At 37.4% G+C, this 10060-nt stretch overlaps 1 pseudogene across 1 annotated transcript; it reads left to right on the top strand.

Annotated features, from left to right (window-relative positions):
• Positions 1 to 4381: 4381 nt before the first annotated feature.
• LOC149168884 (pentatricopeptide repeat-containing protein At4g18520, chloroplastic pseudogene) lies at positions 4382 to 8012 on the top strand (annotated as a pseudogene). Its single transcript, XR_016259767.1, has 2 exons — positions 4382 to 6965; positions 7128 to 8012. The product of XR_016259767.1 is annotated as a pentatricopeptide repeat-containing protein At4g18520, chloroplastic pseudogene (transcript).
• The last annotated feature ends 2048 nt before the right edge of the window (positions 8013 to 10060 follow it).

Consider the following 10060-nt stretch of genomic DNA (forward strand, 5'->3'; position numbering starts at 1 on the left):
ATGGAAATAACAATACTAAAGCAAATGCTCGAATGAAACCTTGACTGGACCCCTACTAGCCATGATAGGCATTTTGTCAAATGTATCACGAATATGTAAACTACAGGTGTAAATAAAAATTTTGAGCATAGGGGTCTCATACTTAGCTGAGAATTGCTAAGAACCATTGATGTCTCAACACATCAATTGTCATTCCATCTATTAGGTCATAGATACATTGATCATTCAATTACAAGTAAAAATATGGTGAAAGCCATACATAGCTGTTGTCAAAAAACACATACATAACCAACATAATAGCAACATAAATACTCATGAAAGTACAACCATATCGACCACATATAATCTATCAAAATGCTCATAGAAATACAAGGAGAAATGATCTTTTATTAATGATGCAAAATCTAAACCCGAGATGGAGATTCCACGTTCCACCTGACTGTAGAATGGCTGAGCCAAATCTCTCTTCATCCATTCACCCTCGTGCCATATTCCAAGCATGAATATAGGATCTCATAGAACACATCAATTAAAACTCATCCAGGGATTCTAGAGGCCATCCACCTCAACCCATCAAACAATGATTCCACCACCCGGTTGGACATCACCAAAACCATCATCAGATTGGCCTTCATCCAAGCCTTCTAGGGCTTTCAGAGCATTTGCCCAAACAAGGCTTCCAGGACTAGTAACTCAACCCACAACTTATATAGGGCATCCATAGCGTTTGTCCAATAGGGGCTTCCAAGACTAGTAACTCAACCCACATCTTATACAGGGCTTCCAAAGCGTTTGTCCAACTAAGGCTTCGAGGACTAGTAACTCAACCCACAACTTATACAGGGATTCTAGAGCGTTTGTCCAACCAAGGCTTCCAAGACTCGTAACTCAACTCACAACTTATATAGGACTTCCAGAGCGTTTGTCCAACCAGGGCTTCCAGGACTAGTAACTCAACCCATAGCTTATATAGGGCTTCTAGAGCATTTTTACAACTAAGGCTTCTAGGACTAGTAACTCACCTAAGTTGTTACAGGACTTCCAAAATATTTGTTCAACCAGGGCTTCTAAGACTAGTAACTCAACCAAAGCTAAGGAAACATGAGAACCAATCAGAAACAAATAATGAAAGTAAACCCACAATCACCATGGTTATTCAGGAAATGGCAAGGCTAGGCAATCCACTATCAATTATGGCCATCCTCCATGCCAATGCCAAGTCACAACCAAAAATCCACATGCATATGCCATGCGTGCCAAAACTAGTGAAAGAAACATACATGCATCTCGGTACCTACAAGAAAATTTGATGTAGCTGTTGATCTCGATGCCTACTTGTGCTTTCCTTCTCTTCCTTTGCCTTCTTGCTCCAAAAATCCAAGTATGCCACACCCTCCAAGAGTGCTCCAAGAAAAATCAAAGTCTCCAAGAGTATGAGAGAGAGAGAAAATAATGAGACAACTCCAAAACTGAAGTGACAAAAGGTTACCAAGTGATCCTCAAAAGCCTTTTTCATGAATGAGCTTCTATTTTCTTCATTTTCCGTTATTTTCCTTCAATTTCCTCCTCACATGCAACCAGTGACCTTTCACCTCCTTTTCTCTTAATTTCCATTATTTTCATAAATAAATGTGCTAAAAATGTCATTTTGTCTTTTCAAAGTCTTAACCATTGTCTTTGCCAATTTCCTTAGCCATACAAGTGATCTCCATCACTAGGATTTTGCCCAACATTCAACTTGGAATAAGTGTCTCATCATCCGTGTTTATTATTTTGCCTTTATTTACTTTTAGTACATGGAATTTTCACCAAGGTTGTTACAAAGATGAATATAAAGTTATATAAGAAAATTAAAAAAAGACGAGTTTATGCAAACAAGGTGGGAAGAGTTAATATATCTAGGCAATAATAACCCAAAGATTTTTTGGTAGGAACTTCAACCAAGGAAGAAGAAAATTGAAAATAATATTACAACCAATCAGTGGTTTGATTATGGAAGATAACTATTTGAAAAAGAATTAGAGGTTGAGCCTCTTCCTAAGATCAACACAACTACAAAAAGTTTCACATTACAGGAGGTGGAGGCAAGAATTAAAAAGTTGAAAACAGGGAAGGCAAAGGACTTGGTTGAACTTCAAGCAGAATATCTAAAGTGAAGAATGGGCATTTTGGCACTGCACATCATGGAAATATTCAACAACGTCATTCGACAAAGATTCCCAAGAGATTGGACAACTAGTCTAGCAATGCCCCTTTTTAAAAGTGGATAAAATAATAATCCTTCCAACTATAGAACCATCATGATCAATCCTTTGTTTGCAAAGCTTTTCAGCGGAATTATAGAAAATAGAATCAGTAAGTGGGCAAAAGTAAAAGAAAAGAGCGCAAAAGAGCAAGCTAGTTTTAGGCTGAAGCATTCTATAATAGACCATGGTATCACATTGAGACACATTATTGAAAAGGTTTGGGGGCACAAATAAGAAGTATTTTGCTGCTTTGTTGACTTCAAAAAGGCATTTGATACGGTCCCTAGAGATAAGTTGTGGCGTAGAATGGAAGAACTTGAAATTCCTTTGCAATATAGAGTTGTTTTCCATAGGCTTTATGAAGAGGTAAAAGTCAAAATTAGAACTTCAGTAGGCATTTTAGAAAGTTTTAGGAGTGACATCAAAGTCAAACAAGACTGTCCTTTATCCCTTACCCTTTTTGGTTTTTATATTGACAAATTGGAAGAGTGGCTAAATCCGCAAGGTGGGGATGGTGTTTGGTTGGGGGAGTTTGTGATTAAACTTCTTTTATATGCTGATGATCTTGTATTGATTATTAAATCAGTCCATGGATTGCAAATGCACCTATATTCCCTTGAGCATTTTTGTAACGCAGTGGGGATGCAATTCAATACCAATAAGACCAAAATAATGATTTTCTCTAATAAAATGAAGCAAAACCAACATACGTTCTTCTTTGAAAGCAACATTCTTGAAGAAATAAATAAATACAAGTACCTCGGGATCGATTTCAACAACAAGCTTAATTGGGAGCACTGTAGAAAGAAGAAAATTTTAGGACGGTGGAAAACATTATATGCACTTCAAAACAAATGTAGAGAGGTAGAGTTATGGGATTGGAAAACAATTAAAGTGTTTTTTGGACTTCTAGTTTGTCTAATGATATTATATGGGTGTGAATTGTGGGCTAGCAACATCCCTGTTTCAAAATGGAAACAAATTGAGAAAATACAAAAACGTTTGATCATGAGCAAGTTCAAAATAAAATTTTTGGTTCCTTATGAGATAATGTTGAGTGAAACAGGAGCAGTTCCCATCGAAGCAATTGCTATGGTGCGTCTTCTAAGGTATCTAAAAAGAATTGAGCAAATCGGAGTAGGTAGATCGCCGTAAGTTATCTTCAATGAAGAGATGAGTGAAAGAAAAAATTCATGGATGAGACAAATCAACAAATGGATGCACAAATAGAATATTTACCTCAATGCATGTCCCACAAATTGCAAGGAGTTAAAGAATTTTGTTATGGAGAAGTTCTGTAAGCATATATGGGGAAAAGAGTTGGGTAGAAAGAAGAAGTACTATGTTCAAGAATTCAACCCCACTTGTGATCTCCAATAAAAAAGTACATTGGAGCCAACATTCCGTGGAGAGCAAAGATTCTGATTGCTCAATTAAGAACTAACTCACATCAACTTTGGTGTGAAACGAGACAGTGGAAGATACCTAAAGAAGCTTGGAAAGAACGACGGTGTACTTTTTACACTTCTGGGGTAGTGGAATCAAAAAAGAATTTCATTTTGGAATGTGATGCTTTCAGAGACATCAGAGACAGTTATGACAGTATATTAGCCTCAATTCCTTGGCATTAGCCTTAATTCCTTGGCATTCTCTTTTCAGTGAAAGGACTCTTAGAAAATAAGGTCAACACATCATCAATTTGAATTAAAAAAATATTAAATTACAAAAAAAAAATTAACAATCCCATAAATTATTTTTAATGTGGTGGACATTAAAATATCATTCATTCATATAGGGAGTTGTCTAACGAGGTGGAGGAATTGCCTGGTCGACCAAAAGTGGCCGGAATCAGGGCAAAAAAATTTCAAAAAATCTTGTAAACACAGTGTTTGAATCGTGTTTTTGATGGTGGAAATGGGTTCAACACCATTAAAAATATCTAAACACCTAAAAGTTTGAAGTTTAATAACTATAACTTGAATTTACAAAAATCCTTACAAAATTTTCTTTAATTATGACCGGAATTTCCATAACTCCCTCCCCAGCAAGTTAGACTACGGCGTCTATAGTTGCACAATAATGATGAGTCACCTTTTTCCGGTGTATGTCCATGATTTCATTTTGATTGGGCTATTGCGCTCTCTTATTTTTTGTTTTCGCACTCCACTATTACTAACTCGACACTTATGCACACGAAAATGCCGAACATCTATATTGTCTTCGTATTGAATACAGTGTTGTGACTGCCAGTTTGTGGCGATGGCGATGGCGATGGCAATGCCATTCAGCCCGGCATTGCCACAATTCGAAAAATACAACCACTGCAGCATTTATCACCAAATTTATGAACCACTGGTAAGGATTGAAAAGAAGAGGAAGAAAATGAAATTGTTTGCTGAGCTCATGCTGGAGGGAAATAAACAAGCTTTGAAGAATAACCTGCATACTACCGACAATGTTGTTAATGGAGGATTCGGAAAAGACGTAAACAAGAAAGACGTGAAAAAAATAGTGAAGGTGGGTTTATTGAAGGAGGCGCTAGAGATTTTACATTACACAGAACAGCCGGGCATGTGGCTGGACGCAACTGTGTATGCCTCTCTCTTGCAGACTTGTATTGATGTGAAAGCATGGCCAGAAGGCCAGCGGGTCCATGCACATATGATCAAAACGGGTTTCAAGCCAGGCGTTATTTTGAGTAACATTATTCTCACCATGTACATAAAGTGTGGGAAATTATTGGATGCACGCCAAATGTTTGACAAAATGTGCCAAAGAAATGCAGTGTCATGGACCACAATGATCTCAGGATATGAACAAAATGGGCTTGCTGAGGAGGCTTTGAGGCTCTTTTATGAAATGCATTGTGGAGGGGTAGAGCTTAATGCGTTTACATTTGTCAAAGCTGTCAGGGTTATGGTTGAGGTAGAGGATCTGGAGTTTGGAAGACAAGCTCATGGGTTGATTATTAAAAGCGGTTTTGTGTCAAACTTGTATTTGGAGAGTGTCCTCGTTGATCTGTATGGGAAGTGTGGAAAAATTGAGGATGCATTCCAAGTGTTTGACAGAATGTCTGAACGAGATGTTGTTTCGTGGACTGCAATGATTGCAGGGTGTGTCAAACAGGGTGATGGTGAGGGGGCCTTGATACTTTTCTGTCAAATGCAAAGGCAAGGAGTGGAGCCCAATCAGTTTACTGTTGCGAGCTTGCTGAAGGCATGTGCTAAGATGCGCGCTCTAAGAGAAGGCAGGCAGGTTCATGCTGCCACCTTTCGAAACAAAGTCAGGCCTGATGCTCATGTGAATAGTGCCCTTGTTGATATGTATGTCAAGTGTGGCTGTGTTGTGGATGCCCGGCAAGTGTTTGATAGAATGCACACGCGGAACAATGTTCTATGGACTGCAATGATTGCAGGATATGCACAGAACGGGTGTGGTGAGGAGGCCATAGCACTCTTTCGGCAAATGCAAAGAGCAGGCATAAAGGTTAACAACTTTACTCTTGTCAGTGTTCTCAGGGCGTGTGTTCTGCTTGAAGCCCTGAAACATGGAAAACAAGTTCATGCCAGGATCGTGAAGAGTGAATATAAACCAAATGCACATTTGTGGAGTACACTTGTTGGCTTGTATGGCAAGTGTGGGGATCTGGAATATGCGGGGCATCTTTTTGCGGGGATTCCCATACATGATGTCGTATCGTGGACTGCGAGGATTGTGGGATGTGTGCGACAGGGTTTGAATGAGGAAGCCCTAGTACTTTTTGAGCAAATGAGACGAGAGGGGGTGAAACCAAATCAATTTACCTATACCAGCGTTCTTAGAGCATGTGCTAGCCTAGAAGCTTTGGAGCAGGGCAAACAAATCCATGGTTCGATTAACAAAACTCAATTCGAATCAAACGTCTATGTGGGGAGTGCCCTTATTGACCTCTATGCTAAGTGTGGGAGTTTAGTTCAAGCACAATATGTGTTTGACAGCATGCCTAGCCGAAACACAGTCTCTTGGAATGTGATCATATTAGGATATCTAAGACATAGGTATAGTAAGGAGGCACTGAAACTCTTGTACCGAATGCTTGAGTCAGGCATGAGGCCAGAGGAGTCTATTGTTATCAGTGTTCTAAATGCATGTGGAAGTTCTCACAGTTAGGCAGACAAGTTCATCTCCACGTGTTCAGAAATAAGTTTAATGTAATCCAGAAGAACAGAGTGAAGTGCATGGATGCCATGTATTTGGATACTATATTTTGTAGAATATGTCAAATAGGACGATGTGTTACAGGTGATGTTTGAAGCATTTTAATGGCGGCACGATGAAGCTAACAATTTGGGTTAGCTTTCGTTTGGCAACCTCCTTAATTGTTGTGTTTGGCACCAATCACACCGCAATCGTGTCTATGGTTTCATGGTTGACAAGTAGATTGAGTTTGGCCTTTTCAAGATTTCCCTTGTTGGCATACTCCCACAACAGGAATTGCATAAAATACTTGTAATAATGCTTTAACAAGAGTTATTGCATACAATGTAGTATGCAGAGAGCAAGCTTGAGAAGATATATCTATTCTCCACAGAACTGCTATGTATTCATAGTGGATCTCGTTGAATACATTCTCAGCATCAAAATAAGGGTATAATGCTGCTATTGTCATCCTGAGTGGCAAATTGAAGAGGGATCCTATGTCATCAAGGAATGACATTTGAATCTTGTGCATTTTTGTTGGTAAGCATTGTGATACCCACAGAGTTATAATCATGGTGCTAGGAAAACATGCAAAAATAATTATGGACTCGAGTCATTAAAGCTGATATTCTTGTATATTGTCAATTATCTATGGCCTACAGGTACGTATGCTAACATGACGATTACTGTTGATGACAACAGGGCCAAGGAGCTAAAATATACAGAGCATTTTACACTAATGTCATGGTGTATTCATTTCCTCACAGTAGACATCTTTTGATTTTGAATGAAAACGATATTCCTATCCTGCCTCCTAGTTGAGTTTGAGATGCTCGCTTATCTTATTATAGAGTATGAGGCTGTACCTCTGATGGCAAATTGTTACTTGCACATGGTTGTTATCATGCTGTTGGGAGTCATGGAGGGTAGTAGAACTCATCAAGAAGTTATCACTGTAGAAAGTTAACTATTCATGTTAGAGACAGTTGAACAACTCTGGAGGTGAGTATAATCGCTTGGCGATGTAAATTTTTCCCTCCGATCTGAATATAGTTGAATGCATGGTGGCAAATGATCGATTATTAACCAAGAGACTGACAGCTACAACAAAATGCATATTCTGAAAGCTTTGTGAACTCCTTTGATTTTGTACCATTTTTTTGACAGGAGGCAAGGCATACTGATTTAGAAGAGAACATCAGAATGGTAAAAATTAGGATTTACTTTAGTCTTTAACTTAACGGTAGAGTTATTGATCATCTAGGTCCCAGTTAATTATCCCAACGATAAGCTGCAAGCCAAACAAACATGCTCTTATTTGTTTTCATCTTTACTGTAATTCAACATGTGCACTGCAACATGGTATTTGCTATGAAAATTTACCTGAGAAATTATAATACAAGCATGTCTTTATATTGTTTTTCATTTAAACCACTGCAAGGAAAATGGCCCATTTGACCTTGTAATAATGTTCATACAGTCGTTAACCATGTGAGCAACAATCAGTGTTCAAAATTGAACCTGTCCCAGCCCTTCCTCAGGCTTATGGCCCATCCCAGAAGGGGCTAAAACAAAATTACACTTCAATTTTTTTTTTTAAATATTAAAATGACTTGTCAATCCCGAAGTTTAAATTAAATTTCTATATTTCAAAAGAAGGGAGTTTTTTTTAATAAACCGTCAATATATATATTTTTTATTTCTTTAACTTGACAAGAAGAAATTATTGAAATTATAAGGAATTCTTAGCTCTGAGACTCGAGTAATATTGAGCCCAACAGAGAATAAATCGTTTATGGAGGGTCATTGATTCTGACCAACTAAGCAACTTGCAAGTGAAGTGATGGTTCGGAAGTACGCAAAATTATATGGCATTGGACGCCACATTGTACCAAGTTACCATTGCTTTAGTGCAGCGCAGACTCCGCATGAAAATCACAATAATTTTGCTTTCAATGCCCTTTAATTGAATCTAGACTCCCATCAACACGATTTGGTATTGTATTGTTTTAATTTTCATGACACTTTTTACTTTCAATGTCATTAACTTGAAATCGAACAAATCAACCACTATCATCATGATTTGGTACCATGTTTTATATTTTATTATTTAAATTTGGAAAATATATGCCCAAGCCAGCGAGTAATGATGTTCATGAACAACTTGAAAGGTGTTCCTTGTAGGTGGTCACTGTAATGTACATATTATTTTTTTATCTGATGTGTGGTGTAGATTGACAACTTGCAACTATGCTCTGTAATAGATTTGCAGGTTGCAGCGTTGTGATGTGTATTGCAGCACTGTGAATATGGATTATTATAGCATTCAATGCCTCACAAATTCAGAGAACAAAGAATAAGTCATTAATTTCTACTTGCTTAGTTGGTCAGAATTCATTACCCCGACCAATGATTTATGATTTTCCAGTGTCCATTTTTGTCATCGAACTGTGGATTTACTATACTGCTGTGTATAGCATACTAGCAGTCTGATTTTTATTATCTCGTCGGCCTCGTTTACTAGCGAAGAATAAGGAAGACCACTACCTAAGCATAAACTCAAGTTAAGTTTCTTCTTTTCTTTTCTTTATTCAAGTATTGTACATAAACAAAATTGCTAATTCTCTGCCTATCTGAGTAAATAAGTAAAGACTATTGCTTGTTTTTCTTGCTTATAAAGACCACGAATACTCTCAAGGCAATTATGGTTGTGAACAACTTGATCTCCTGCCTCATAATCTGATTAAAAAAGGGCAGATACTAGTAAAAAGGATTATACATGCGTCAACAGGTATATCAAATCAATAGTAAATTCGAAGTGGTAGATGGTTCCATCAAAGGAACCATGTTTTTCTAGTTTAATCTAGCAGGAACAATTTTATTAATTATATAAGGGATTCATCAGCCAACCGAAGCAAAGAACAACAATCAGGGAGGCCATGATAAATCCCATTACTAGGTCTGTAGGTAATGTATCCACAACAGAAATAGTAGCTATCCGGTAAAACAAAAAATATGAAATGTAAATCAATTGCTGATGTGCTACAGCTGACATCCATGCTATATGGCCATGTTGCTATATATATATATATGGTTGATAATATATAGACAATGTATTACAAGTCAATATAGAATGTCGCTAAGGGCACGATAATTTGCCTATAAAGCCCGAAATTTTAACTTATTTTGCCTATTTTCAAGAGGAGAAGAAGGGGACTAAGAACAAGAATGTTATTCACTATATTCCATCGACTTAGGAGGGGACATCAAGTATTTTTATCACCATTAGTAGATTTATTGTTTTTATCACCATTAGTAGATTTATTGTTGAGTGGGCTTTGATTCCCATCTAAACTGAAAAAAAGCCATATCTTGTTTGTCTCCTTTTAAATTTTCCAATATTTTCCATTATTTTCACTATATTATTTCCAGGCTCACAGTGATATATTCCCTGAAATAATAATTACAACAGTGCTTCAAAGTCCCTCAACACATGTTTTCAAGAACATATTGTAATTACCTTTTGAGATAAAGATGTTTTAGAATATACTATGAGAGTCCAGTGGAAAGAATAGCCTAGCACAACCAAAACAAAAATGTCTCAAACTATCACAAAATATTGAAAAGGTTGTTAC

This window comes from Pinus tabuliformis, chromosome 4_2, assembly GCF_031772625.1.
Source record: "Pinus tabuliformis cultivar Carrire ecotype Pingquan chromosome 4_2, CPIR1, whole genome shotgun sequence".
In the NCBI taxonomy this organism is placed as follows: Eukaryota; Viridiplantae; Streptophyta; class Pinopsida; order Pinales; family Pinaceae; genus Pinus; species Pinus tabuliformis.